The sequence below is a fragment of the Stegostoma tigrinum genome, chromosome 28 (genome assembly GCF_030684315.1).
Source record: "Stegostoma tigrinum isolate sSteTig4 chromosome 28, sSteTig4.hap1, whole genome shotgun sequence".
Classification (NCBI taxonomy): Eukaryota; Metazoa; Chordata; class Chondrichthyes; order Orectolobiformes; family Stegostomatidae; genus Stegostoma; species Stegostoma tigrinum.
This window is the reverse complement of record NC_081381.1, coordinates 40,356,292-40,371,330: the sequence shown is the minus strand read 5'-3', so window position 1 is coordinate 40,371,330 and position 15,039 is coordinate 40,356,292.

Below are 15,039 nucleotides of genomic sequence, written 5' to 3'. Positions count from 1 at the left end.
TGAGGCTGGACATGCACATGGACAGCAATGAATTGAGGGGAATGTAGGTTAGGTTATTTTATTTTTGGATTAGGAATATTCCACGGCACAACATCGTGGGCCGAAGGGCCTGTACTGTGCTGTAATTTTCTATGTTCTAATTAAATATACCTGTTTTTTCTCATTCTACTCCTCAGAAAGCGTTGACTTTTGCCTTGTAACAAGATTAAAATGATTATTTCAATTCTCTTACAATTGCCGTAGCGGTAAATACCAGCTTACAGTCTGACAATGGAGCAGTTTACATCTGAGCCGAAGCCTGTCCTCACCCAGTACAGATATACGCCAGCTTTCCAATGGGAGATGCAATATGGTAATTAGAAACAGCAACCCTGACCAATACACCTGCCCTAACCCAGGAGCACTATGACCAGCTGCAGCACAGATATTTTCTAATCAACCTGTTCAGGCATTTTATTACACACCTCTGGAACTGGTGGGACTTGAACTCAAGTCTCCTGACTTTGAGGCAGGGACCGTGCCACTCTGCCACAAGAACCCTCCAGCTGTGCAGTACAATGCTGCGGCTCTGTCGCATGTGGATCACCTTGACCAGTGATTTTTCTGGACTCTTATGTTTCAAAACGTCCATCAGGAACAGATCCTCAGCCAGTACACTTATTGAAGGCATATTGCTTTTTATTCTCCCAATATCTTTTGATCCATTATCTCCTCCTTTCCAGAAAACACTGGTTTCTAAAATTATCCCTGAACTAGACCTCAACAGGCTATTTTTACCCCTGGTGCTTCACAACCCAACAATGCCAACATGTCCTCTAGAATTACAAATATATGCACATATTCTGACAGGATTTACTGGGTGCCACTCTGAAGAGGAAGTATTGATTGTGATTTTCCCTCAGTCATCCAATTGTAGCAGCCACTCTGGTGTTTTCGTTAACGTAATCTAACCCTCAAACAAATAACCATTAGCCAATTGATATAATTATCCACAAATTCATTTCTAACTTCAACTAAAGAGAAGACCTACACTAATCCTGGAGGCAAATGCATCCCATATTCACAAATGAAATATATCAGACTTACTGTGATTGCATTTTATATTGCTGTTCCTGACATGACAACTGTGGGAAATCAACATAATGCAACATTTATAACTTGTCATATTATAACTCCCAAGAAGCCTAACTGGCTGTCAGTGGGTGTTACATTAGATTGTGAAGTCAAGTAGGCCATCTCTGATATTCGGAAGAATTGAATAACGCTGAATTAAGTTGATCAGATGCAATAAGGCCTGAATTACAATAACTGTTTTGTACCCTATTAAATTCAAATTAATGCCTGATGAACGTTAATTTGCAAATGTAAATCAAACAATAGAAAGCAAATTGGCATTGTGCACCAAGCCCTTAGTTAAATACTGTGACTCAGCTTGTCTGTTCTAGTCAAATGATCTTCATTACCCGTAAGAAATTGTACCAGTTGCAACAGCAGGTCAGTCAGCCCATTGGGCATTCAGCAAGATCATGGATGATCTGACAGCATTCTTAGCTCTACTTCCCTGTCTGCCATTTTCCCCTGTTCCCACTTCCATAATTTCTCACTCTCTTGTATGTCAACAATCTGTCTGAATCTGTCTTGAATGTATCCAATGGTCCAGCCTCTTCCCCTCTGTAGTTCCAAAGATCCACTGAGAGGAGAGATTCCTTCCAATCTCTTCATTACTCAGAAAGTCTTCCCTCAGTTCTATGGTCTCCCACAGGGGTAAAACCCCTTCTCAGCATCTATTCTGATAAGAATTCTATATTTCAGTAAGAGCACTTGTTTTTTCTTCTAAACTCGATGGACGTCAGCTTCCATTTGCTCAAACATTGCAAATCAAAAAGCACCTTCATCTTGGAACCATATGGTGACCCTTCCCTTAACAAGTAATTTTCCCTTTTAAAAAGGAGACCAATTGGCTGCACTCTAGTTTTGTCTCATCAATGCCTTGTACAGTTGTAACAATATTTCCTCGCTTTAATACTCCATCCGCATTGTCATAAATGCTAAACTTCTATTTGTCTTCCTAATTGCTAGGTGTAGTGCTTCTGTGATTCATGTATGAAGCCACCTTAATTCCTCTATTCCACAGCATTCTGCAGCCTCTCTCCATTTAGATAATACTCTGCTTCTCTATTCGTCTCACCAAAATGTGGTACGGTGGCTCAGTGGTTAGCACCGCTGCCTCACAGTGACAGGGACCCGGGTTTGAATCCACCCTTGGGCAACTAGCTGTGTGGAGTTGCACATTCTCTCTGTGTCTGTGTGAGTTTCCTCCAGGTGCTCCAGTTTCCTCTCACAATCCTAACAGTGCAGTTTAGATGGATTGGCCGTTCTAAATTGCCCATTGTTTCCAGGAACGTACAGGATAGCTATGGGAAATGCAGGATTACTGGGACAAGGCAGAGGGGTGGGACTGGGTGGCATGTTCTTCAGAGGGTTGGTGTGGGCTTGATGGGCTGAGTTGCCTGTTTCCACACTGTGAGGATTCTATGATTCAAAATGGATAACGTCAAATAGACTCCCATTCTTCTCCGAATATCTGTCCACTAGCTTCAGCTTTCTGCATTTATTTGGAAATTCTTTGAATAAGATTTCCATGGAGGGGGCAGAAGGGAAAAGTCCAGAATCTTCAGAAGAAAATAAAACTTCATTTTAAAAAACTCCCACTGCCATATTTTAGTATTGAGTCAGTGAACCCACAATGGAGTTAGGGCTTTCACATTTGAGGAGCAATCAGAAGCAGGAAGAAGATGGTGAATGGTGAGGCCAGCGGACTGAAATGATGAATTCATTTTAGAAAAATATCAATGCAATATTATTGAAAAATGTAAGGCCCTAAAACTCTCACTCTTCTCACTTGCAAACATTCCAAAAGCCTCTCCATACAATCTTATTGTACCCATTTCTCCGTACCCCCTCAAACTTTCATATTCTCCATGATACATCCATGAGACACCCCGATTGCCATTCCCTCACAAATGTCCACCTTTGTCATGGGCTTCAGATGCCATGTCTTCGAAATTAAGATCAATAAATAAACTTGTAGCCAGTTAACAAAGCTCTCACTTAATACTGAAACAGGCATTCACAGCCATTCAAAAAGAAATGAGAATTGATAGGACTGGGCAATCTTTTGCAAAAACAAACATGTTTATTTGACTAAGCACCACAATAACAGTTAATTCCTTAATTATCTCTGAAAGCTTCTTCCTAAAAATATGAGCATTGGTTCTTGCTGTAATAAATAGGTTTAGACCTTTTGAAAGTCAGCTAAACATTCAGGATGGGCTCAGTTTTAGATGAGAAATCTTTGGAATATAAAAACAATTGTATATGTTGAAAAACCAGGTGGCTTTTTTCTTTCTTTAGGCTACACCAGATATCCTGTTAACCAAAGCAATCCAGGAGGAATTCAGAACTTCCCTTTTCTAAGTGAAAACTGCCTGCTGAAAGTGCTTCATTCATTTTGAAAGGGTTCTTAGCATTTAAATCACTTCATAATTTTATGCTAGTAATCTCGAGCAGTCTGTTCCTTAGTTCTCAATGCCTAAGAATGCTTTTCCCAATCAGTAAATAATTCTAATACATTTTATATTCCAACAGCCTGGTGCAGTCTTTTCCAGAATAGAGGAACCATGAATTAAAGTTTTCAAAATGTTTTTGTCTTATCTGTGCCTTCTGTTACTAGCATAGGCACCATGGTATGGCAATGTAAACATTTTTTCACTTATATCTTGCTTTGTAAAAATTCCAAGAGTCAATTAATGACTATTCTATTCTAATGCTTGCAGACTGCTGACCAGTTTAATGGTCAACTTACCTTTGAGAGCTAAACTATATCATCCATCAACATGGTAAAACACATCTAGCCCAAAGTACAATATTTAACCATTGAAAGCAAGGAACAAATTTTTGTGTACATTTCAAGTCCTGTCAATAGAAACATTCCAGGACTAAATGGATTTTTTAAAATTTTGGTTTCTCACTTGGGCTGGTTATCCCCCGTCATTCAATGCTCCTTGTTTGATAATCAGTGTCTCCAGTGAATACGAGTTAGATGTGACTTTTAGGTTAGTCATCCTGCAAAGTTTGTGCTGTTCCACAATAACTTTCAGCGGACTGCTGTAAAATAATGGTTACCTATGATTGGATCAGCAGTACCTGCTTTAACCGGTGTAAAAATTTAAAACTAAGTGATTTTGAAAAGCAAACTTTGAAGAATGTTTATTAAGGAAAGAACAAGGGAAAAACACATAAATATAGATAGTGGTGGTGCACTGAGTTAAATCTGCCCAGTGGGGTGAATTCCTGTCTGTTCTCGAAATTGAGATTGGAAATTCTGAATATACAAGCTACTAAAGCATATTGCACAAGGGATCAATTTTGGCATCTTGCTCAAAAAGACCACACAGAGCTCATTGACTTCACTCTTGTCTTTGCCCAGAGGCTGTGAGGTCAATAATGGCACCTTTATTAGTGACTTGGCTGAGGCCAGTTCTCTCAATATAGGCTGGGGAGTAATGCTGGAACATTGGTAATTCAAGATGTCAGATAGTTGAGTCAAAATGAAAAGTAGGTCCTCCTTTATTAATGCCAGCTTGGATTAGAATCTGATGATGGATTCTGTGCGGAAGGTTGCATTTTGCCCACCATGCCCTGACCAGTTTTATCACCTAATGCCAATCACCTGCCGATAATTTCTATCTGAATACCATCTCTGTCTAAAAATAGTCATCCAATTCCCTTTTGAGTACCTGAATTAAACCTAATTCCACCACATTTCTAGGCGGTGCATTCCATACTTGTTGTGTGAAAAAGCATTTTGTTTCTTCATATCACCCTAATACTAACTCTAACTCTTCTTTTTGCACATCACTTTACATCTGGGCCCTCTTTTTTCTTGAATGAGTAGAAATAGTTTCTCCCTATCTATTCTATCCAACCGCCCTCCTGATTTTGAAAATCTTTAACAAATCTCCTCTCAGCCTTCTTCCATCTATCCTCATCATTGAACTTTCTCATTCCTTGAGCCATTTTTATGAATCACTTCTACACTCTCTCCAATGAATTCACATCTTTCCCATGACACTCATAGCTGTACATGTTATTCCAGCTGATGTCTGTCAAGTGTCTAACACAAGTTCAGCATTACCTACTTCTTCTTGTATTCTACCCCATTGTTACTAATGCCAAGGACACTGTCTGTTTTATTAACTGTTCTCTCCACTTGTCCCAACACATTCAATGAGCCTTGCACATATCCACATGTATGGAATGAGGGGCCAAAAGAAATGGTCGAGGAAGGTACATCTACAAAATTTTAAAGGCAACTGGATGGGCACATGAATGGGAAGGGTTTAAAGGGACATGGACAAAATGTTAGCAAATGTGATAAATTAATTTACCATATCTGGTTGGACGAGTGTGCCAGTTGGACCGAAGGGTCTGTTTCCATTCTGTACGACGCTAAGACTCTGTGGGCACACAGATTCCTCCGCTCTCACACCCGCTTTAGAATTGGACCATTTTTTAAAAATTTTCTTCCAATGTCCTTCTCTCCAATGTGCATTGCCTCACACCTTCCTGCAATGAACCTCAATGGCCACTTATTGACTCGCTCCAACTCGTCAATATCCTTTTGGATATACCACCAGCTTTACCACCATCGAATTTTGCTGTTACCGCTTTCAAAAACTACACAAGTGAATTAAATATGATGGCCCCTTTAGAGATCTTTAACTGAATATTCATAACCAAGCTACCTTTCTCCATGTGATTACTGATTATATCTCAAATAATGGTTTACCCACCAATGAAGTTAAACTATAATGATGCCCCCATGTGATTCAATGTTACTTCAACATGCCTGCTGTCTAGCTCTAGTCCTTTTAGCCTCTCCCTGTGCCTTTCTCGTAACATGCAGCTTCTTCCACACCCATCCCACCCACAATTTGTCCGAGTTAAGTTGTGAGTAGGTGCCAGTTAAATTTGATTTTAACATCCTCAAAATTTCTTTAACAACCTTGCAGCTTTTGAAGAAATGAAAATACTGGAAAAGGGATTTCCAGCTAATGCCAGCATTTCACTAAGGGAATGGCCACTGCAAAGTGGAATGGGGAAGAAGAAAGTAAGGGGATATTAGAGATGAAAGGGTTGTACCATACGAGAAATTTTAAAATTTTATTTCTTTAAAATTTTACTTAGCAATATAAGAGTTGAGGAAATGTAATGTTTAGGCTTATAGAATGTAATGTTTTCTTCCAAAATCAAGAAGTTCCTACAGAACCTAACTCCAGCTTTTAATTGATTTTCCTAGGAACCTAAGTTTCTCATAAAGTTGTGATTTTCAGGAATGCAGCCACAACTTTAGGTGAGAACTTATTGCAGACAAAATTACAAACAGCTGGGAGAGAACTAAAGCCATAATTTAATCCCATACAATCAGTGAGACAATGCACGAACATTACAGTCTGTTAAAGTTAAGTAGTTTTTAAGGCTTCAGTCAGTATGTGCTATTTGAATGTTATGGATTCAGTATGAGTCTCATTATGAGTCGTAGATTGAGAGCGATCCGGGGAATCTTTATTTGTCTACTATTTAATTGCCAGTCAGTTTTCAACATTGCAGAGTCCACATAGGCTGCTAAGTTACCCTGAAATGTTTGCAGATGCAACATTTAACCTGAGATGTTAGATCTTTGTGCACCTACACTCAGTAGACCACAGCATCATGAGGGAGGTTAGACATATAAACTCTCCATTGTACATCACCAAGCCTTGAATAGCAGTCCTTTGAAAAGCTGATAGACGTAACAAACCTTTCCTTACAGAGATATGTGGAATCATCAGTGGGATCTGTAATATGTAGATACCTGAAAGTGAGATCAGCCAGAGAAATCAAGTGTTCAATCAGATGGATATCTAAACATTTATTCAGCAACTGAGATGGCCAAGGGCTACGAAAATATTCAGTTCCAGTTGTCCTTTGCACTAAGTAGGGGCTGCTTGCCACATAGGCAACAGAAAATTATCCAATTAATGGAAGTCCAAACCTGGAAGCATGTTTCAATTAGGTTCTGTCTGGTTTCTAGGACTGGATGGTGTAGAGTCCTATTACATTCCCTCCCATCCCCCTGCTGGCAAATGTCTGATCCTCATCTTCACCGCCAAAAGAATTATACTGATTCTTTATTTCATCTACATCCTGAACATCCTCCACTAAGGATTGCTCCACGTCGACGTTCACGCATAGTCATTTGCTTCAAGAACATTCAGTGTGTGTGCTACACAAACTGCTGGCACACGCTGTGGGTGTGATATTGACATAGCTCACTGCTTCAGCAACCTGTCCGTCCCATTGGCTGTTGAGTACCCTGAGCCATGACAAAGTGGCAACACAGGCTGGCAGCCAGTAACTTAGCACTGAAGTGTCTATCAGTTTAAAAGTTCTGCAAGCCACAAAGATGGGCAGCCTCTGTGTAACCATAAAGTATATGCCTGGAAATAAAGCTTTGAACCTGAATGTGCATTCTAAGCGGATGCACTCACAGTGACCTGACAGATGCATGCAAGTCATGGGTGTCTCAAAGCTCCTGATTGAAGCTGAAGTGATGTGAGACTTGGACTGAAAGCTGGCATGATGATGTGGTTTGGTTGATGTTTGCATGGAGGATAGAGATGCCCAGTGTACACAGAGCATGCAGGGGTTGTCGAGGTGAAGACAGAATTGAATGAAAGTCAGCACAATCAATTGGTGAACTACAGCCAGCAGCTCCCTGCTCTGACTAGCTTCCCAGGGAAGGACAGAGGAAGTGGAAGTGGTGTATAAATGCAGCAAATGAGGTTAAAAATGAGATGTAAATGCAAAGAAATAAGGAAGTCGCCACTTAATAGTGAGAATTAAAACTCATAATTTAAAACTTAACAGGGAAATTGAGAAACATTTTTCTCAATATAAGATATCCATTCTTTCTTTATCATCATATTTTCCTGGATTTCTCATCATTAACCACAAAACTTAAATGGAAAATTCCACCCTTAGAGTCACCAAGTCTTGGCCCAGTGCAGCACTCTGTCGGCCTGACGTGGAAGCCTTTTGGCAGTACGTGGTGGTCTATCAGCCCGCGATGGCTTCAACATGGACTTCCAGTCACAAGGTGATCCCTTGAAATTTGCTGTCACTGTGGTGAAGCACTTAACAAAAGCAGTAACGTTTGAACGTAGAGCTCTATTTCTTTAATTTCAATTTAACCGCAAGAAGGTCTGCAGTGTGTAACTTTTAACTTTGTTTTTTTTTACTACCTTGTTCTTAACATTCTGCACCTTGGTATTTGTACTTAAGGTGGCACCTCGTGTGGCGACATTAGACACATTTCACTGTCCTCCTGTACCTTTGGGCATAAGTACAAGTGACAATAAAATCAAAGTCAAGTGTGCCAAGGTACCTGCCAACCTACATCACGCAGAACCTGCACTTCCAGAAGAGGGTTGGATCTTTATAAAATGAAACAGCTCAGTCTTCTTGATCGTTGAAAATATAGATTTTGAAAAAAAGCCAGTTTCAAGATAAAACAAAAAAACGCCCAGTCTGCTAAAATGGCATACAATAATCACCATCGAGTTCACATTGTAACAGGGTCTTTTTTCGATTTGTCAATATCAAGGGAATAGTAAAATAACAAGAGAGGTGCTCGTGTAACCGGTGACATGTATGATTTATGTACAATGACTAAAATGGGCACATACGCCACTGAATCTCCTGTGGGGCACAGAAGCCTCTTGCTATATTTTCTTTTTGCTCCATTGACATGCGTCTACTTTGTATTCAAATGGATGCTCACTCTGAAATTTTTAATACTGTTTTATTCTGTGGTTAATCTATTGTTAAGTTACTTAAAAATCATGAACCCAAATTGACACACATGGTTTAGTGTTGGGAAATTTGATTTTCTTTTGTTTAATGACTTGAAAATGCATGCTGAGAGATGAGAGTGAAGTAAACAAACTTCTCTTTGGGAAACACAAACACAACGGTGTCTGAAACTTTCCAACAATGTGAGGGAGGTGCTGTGATAAATTTCTGGGAAACTGGGACAATATTTCAGTCTCGAACTGAGGCTTATAAATATTAGAATTTGTTGCTTGGATTGAAAGAGGAAATGTATCTCCTGAGATTAGAATAAATTAGAAGCAGCCCATTCTACATGTAATTGAGCTATTCTTGATATGAGAAGTATTGATACTGTCATTTGACACATAGATGACCCATTCAGCAAAAAAAATTCCTTGCTTTCAGCAGCACAGAACTGATGTAGTAAGATAAAAAGGTTGCAACGTCACAAAAACAAAACATTAACTTTCCTGGCACTTGTCAAATTCATATTTTGATTGCAATGTAGCATGGAAATTCCAGATGGATACAAAACTGACAGTGCAGGATGAGTTGAAAATCTTTCCTTACAACTTAATAAAATGTGAGGCTGGATGAACACAGCAGGCCCAGCAGCATCTCAGGAGCACAAAAGCTGACGTTTCGGGCCTAGACCCTTCATCTGATGAAGGGTCTAGGCCCGAAACGTCAGCTTTTGTGCTCCTGAGATGCTGCTGGGCCTGCTGTGTTCATCCAGCCTCACATTTTATTGTCTTGGATTCTCCAGCATCACTTTCCCATTATCACTTTCCTTACAACTCTTGTTTGAAGAATGACGTACACATTTGCCTCAAACCACGCAGCTGATTTCTGCCTCCTCTCCGTGCATATATGATTGTGTTTATCCACCAAGTTAAAACAGCAGAAATGATCCAGTGAGTGTCCAGCAAACGAACTGCCTGGCTATGGCCCTAGCTCAAACAGACGGGTGCTTTCAGTGCAGAGGAGGCAGGTGCTATTCCTTTCAGCTTCAGTAAGCAGATTTCAGCATCAGGGCATTGCTTCAGGCTTACAAAGGCCTACAGCACCATCCGTGGAGAGAAGTTGCAATCATTTAATCACTTGCCCAGACAAATTCAAAGTGCGCTCCTACAGAAATGAGCCATGCTTTTGTTGACTTATGAGAAAAAATGTCAATTCAAGTACAAGTTAAAAATGCTCACCACCTTAATTATGTTGTTTGAAAGCCATCCACCTCCAGTGTTTCGTTTCTTTGGACTGTTATCTATATTACAGTATAGATTTGCAACCAATATTAAGGACAATTTCATGCATACCCAGCAAGCATAATTCTAAAGGGGGAGCAGGAACTCAGTGACCTGGGGTTATATTTGGACAAATTACTGATGATGGTAGACAGTTTGAGAAAGAGTGTACAATGTGCCGGGCTTTATAAATAGAGTCACGGAGTACTTAAGTATGGTGATTTTGATAAAACTGTTTAAAGCAGTGGTTCTGCCTCAACTGAATTATTGCATCCAGTTCTGGGCCAAACCATTTTAGGAAGGATGTGAAGGCACTGTGTAGGGGAAGAAATCACTATTGGCAATGACCTACAGACCCAGTAACAGTCATCAAAACGTAGGTTAAAGTATAGAAGAACAAATACAGGATGCTTGTGAGAAAAGGGGCAGTAATAATCATGGATGGTAGCCTACATATAAACTGGAAACGTCAGATTGATAATAGCAGCACGGATGACGAGTTCGTGGAATTCTTTCCATATAGAACACCTTAGAGCATCAACTGAGCACAGGGCAAGTTATGTTAGACTTGGTATTGTGTAATATGACAGGATTAATTAATGATCTTGGAGTTAAGGCACCTCTGGGTAGCAGCAAGCTCAATAATATTGAGATTTAGACCCAGTTGTAAGGGAGAAATTTAAGTCTAAGACTAGAATTTTAAACTTAAACAAGGAAAGCTACGTGGGCATGAAAGTTGAACTAGTTGAAGTGAATTGCTGTACAAGTCTAGGGAATAGATCAAGTGGCAGACATTTGAAGAGCGTGGCAGACATTTGAAGAGCATTTCAGCATATTTGGAATAATTATATTTTTACTGCAAATAATTCTTTTTTTAATCAATCAACCTCAATAATGAAGATTTCACACTGGCTTCTCCTCAAGGTCTAATTACTTTTGCTGATTAACCTTTTATTCTCTGCCATTTATTATGTGATGACCAATCATCTGGCCAGCTACTCACCTTTGTGCAGTTACATACCTTTATAAAAATTGATGCTTTCCTTAACTACTATAGCTAGCAATGTAGAATAATTGATTCCAAGACTTTCTACATGACACATGTCAATTGAACTGGCTCATAAATCTCTGTTTACTGCCCCATCACCTTAAAATTATAAATTTAAGTGGTTTTGTGAAAAAAAATGCCTAACCTAGTTATTAAATGTTTTGAAGGACTAACACATGCCATGTATATAGGGGATCTTGTAGATATACTGTATGTGGATTCTCAGAAGGCATTTCATAAGTTCCCTCATCAAAGTATAATGTAGAGAATAAAATTTCATGGCATTGAGGGGAGCATATTCTTATTTTAAAGGCAAATGTGAAGTACCATGTTCCAGATGCAATGCAACTGGTCAAACTTCTCGACATTAACACATTTAATTTGAGCACTATAGTTAAAATACAAACAAAAGACAGAAGGATTTGGAATAACAACTCAATTGGAAAACTTAACAATAATTGATACAGTAACTATTATTCCTAAACTGTTCCAATATAATAACATCCGATAAACACTGTTTGGCAAAAAGAAAATTTTAGAAAAATAGATTTGCCTCACATGTAATCCAGCAGCAGAGAGAACCCCAGCTTCTAGCTGTAACAGTGAGTGAAAATACAGCTTCTGCTTCTTCAAGCCCACAATAGCAACAGCTTAAAGCTGAACCTAGAAACTAACCAAAAACTAGAAAGCCTGCTTTGTGAGGGCTGCCCATACCAGCTAGGTTACTTCCATTGTTCCAACCTTTTAAAGAAAATACCCACAGTCTCACAAGCTGTTCACTGTAGTGGTTTTGGCAGACTGATTGTCACCTCTGTCTTATAACCTTTTAGAAAAAGGACAAATTAACCTCTTAAGGCCAATGCATTGTCACAGATGTGATAAATGGAGAAACATTGAGGTGGATTTAGTGCACAAGGTAAATAAGCAGATACAACACATAATCAAGAAGGTGTTCCTTTATTATAAGAGGAATTGAACAGAAAAGTTGTGCTTCATTGGTGAGACAATATTTCAAACACTGTGAGCAATTTTGGTCCCCTAATTTAGGAAAGATTTAAATGCATCAGGGGTGGTTCAGGGAAGGCTTACAAGAATGATACCTGGGAAGAGTGGGTTTTCTTATGAGATTGGGTTGAACAGTCATCTTGTTTCCACTGGAGTTTAGAAGAGTGAAGGGTTACTTTGTTGAAGTGTACAAGTCCCCAAAGGCTCTTGATAAGGTGAATGTGGAAAGGATGTCTCCTCTTGTGGATCAACCCAGAAATAAGGGGATCTGTTTTAAAACTAGGGTTCGCTCATTCAGGGTAGAGATGATGAGGATTTTTTTTCTCTCAAAAGGTTACATGACTTTGTAATTCTCTGCTTCAGAAGGGAGTGGAGATGAGGTCATTGAACATTTTTAAGGCAGAGGTAGATAGATCCTTGTTAGGAAAGAAAATCTGACATTATCAGTTGTAGATGGGAATGTGGAATTTAAGACACAAACATATCAGCCGTGATCTTATTGAATGACAGAGCAGGCTGGAAGGCCGGACAGGTCTGTTTCAGCTCTGAATTTTAATGTGCATATCATAGAGGATGCAAGGCCATGGTTTTAGGAATATGGAATTTCAGTTATTGGAGGAATCGGAGATTCTGGGACTGTTCTCCTAAGAAGATTAACCAATTTTATAGAGGTATTCAAAATTTTTGAGAGGACTGGACAGTGTAGTTACAGAAAAAATGGTACCATTGGTGGAAAGATTGAGAAATAGTGGACATAGATTTAAAGTTATTGGCAGAAGAAGCAATGGCGACAGGAGAGATGCCTTTTTTCATCAATACAGCAAATGGCTAGGATCTAGAATGTATTAATGTTGAAGGAAGTTTTGATATTCAAAAGGGAACTGGATCATGCTCTGGAAAGGAAATATTTATCAGGCTATGGGGAAACATCAGGCACTGGGACTGCATGAAATGCTCTTGAAGAGAAATAGCATGATCACAATAGTTGGAATGAATCTTTCTGTAATGGAAGCACTTAATTTCATTTAATCAATTCTCTTAGGCCTGCCACCTCACATTACTAACCTCTTTCAAATAAGAACAATTCCTCTTTATTTTTGGTCTCAAAATCCCTCATTAATTTGAAAATCTTGTCTAAATCTCCTCTGCATTTAAGAGAACAGTCTCAAGATGCCTAGTGTCTCCACATTGTCAACATTCTGGGGATTACCATTGACCAGAAACTGAACTGCACCCACCATATCAATTCTATGGCTGCAAGAATGGGACAAGAGCTGGGAATTCTGCAATAATAACTCATTTCCCTGACTCCCCACAGCCTGACCACTACCTGCACCTCACAAATCAGGCCTGCGAAGAAAAAGAGAGCAGACCAAGCAGCATCTTAGGAGCCTAAGATGCTGCTTGGCCTGCTGGGTTCATCCAGCTCCACACCTTGTTATCTCAGATTGTCCAGCATCTGCAGTTCCTATTATCTGTGATGGAAAACTTCCCACTTGCTTGGATGGATGCAACTCCAACAGTACTGGAGAAGTGTGACACCATCCAGGATATAAAATGTAATATGACATAATATCCAACACATTCACTGTCTTCAGCTCCAACACACAACAGATCTCCAAGGAACATACTTCTTAAAATGTGGCACCAGAATTGTGCAAGATCGAGGTGGCGACAAATGTTGATTTTTACCATTGATCCTCAAGTCTCGTGAAATTATTTTGGAAACAGCTGAGGCATACACAATGGCTCATAAAGGTTTGGCAAGACATCCTTGCTTTTAGCGACTATAGTTAAAATGCAAACAAAATACAGGGGATTTTTTAATAACTTAACTCTATTGAAAACCTTAACAATAATTGATACAATAACTACACTAATAAACTGTTCCAGTATAGCAACATCCCATAAAATATCCTTTGGCAAAAAGAAAATTTTAGAAAAATAGATTTTCCTCACAGCTAACCCGGCAGCAGAGAGAATCCCAGCTTCTAGCTGTAACGGAGGGTGAAAACACAGCTTCTACTTCTTCAAGCCCACAAAAGCAATTGCTTAAAGCTGAACCTAAAAACTTAAAAAAAAACTAGAAAGCCCATTTTGAGAGAGCTAGCCGCACCACCTAGGCTACTTCCATTGACATCCTTGCTTTTAAATCCAAGGATTCCATTGGCTTTTTTTAGTAGATTTATCAAATTGTCATAAAACTTTCAAAGAAGAAATTAGTTTTTAAACTTTTTAAAAAATATTTTCCATTTTTTATACTAAGAGGACAGCAATGCTGAACTTTTTAACTTACTTCTTTATTTTTCTACTTCTGTAACGAACATTTGTAACTTGGTACTTTATACCTATGATGGTGCCGTGTCTAATGGCGACATTGTACACTTTTCACAGTTCTCTTATACCCCGTACTTGAGTACCCATGATAATAAACTCTAAACCTAAGAAAAAATGTGACCCTCAAGGTCTGCCTGTTACCTCCCCTCCTTTAAAGTTTACCACATAGTTTATAAAACCATTTTTCAGCTTCTCTTCAATAATGCACCATCAGCCTGTAGGAATTTGCAATGCATACATTAACTGCCCCATTTCTTACATTAAAACAGTGGCTACACCTTCAAAGGTACTTAAGGTTGTAGGCTTGCTCGCTGAGCCGATGTGTTTGATTGCAAACATTTCGTCATCCTTCTAGCTAACATCGTCAGTGTGCCTCCGGTGAAGTCCATCAACAAACATACTGAACTGGACCTGATATACAAACCATTGATGAACAGAATCGTAAATAATACCATCCATCCCAGGAATCCA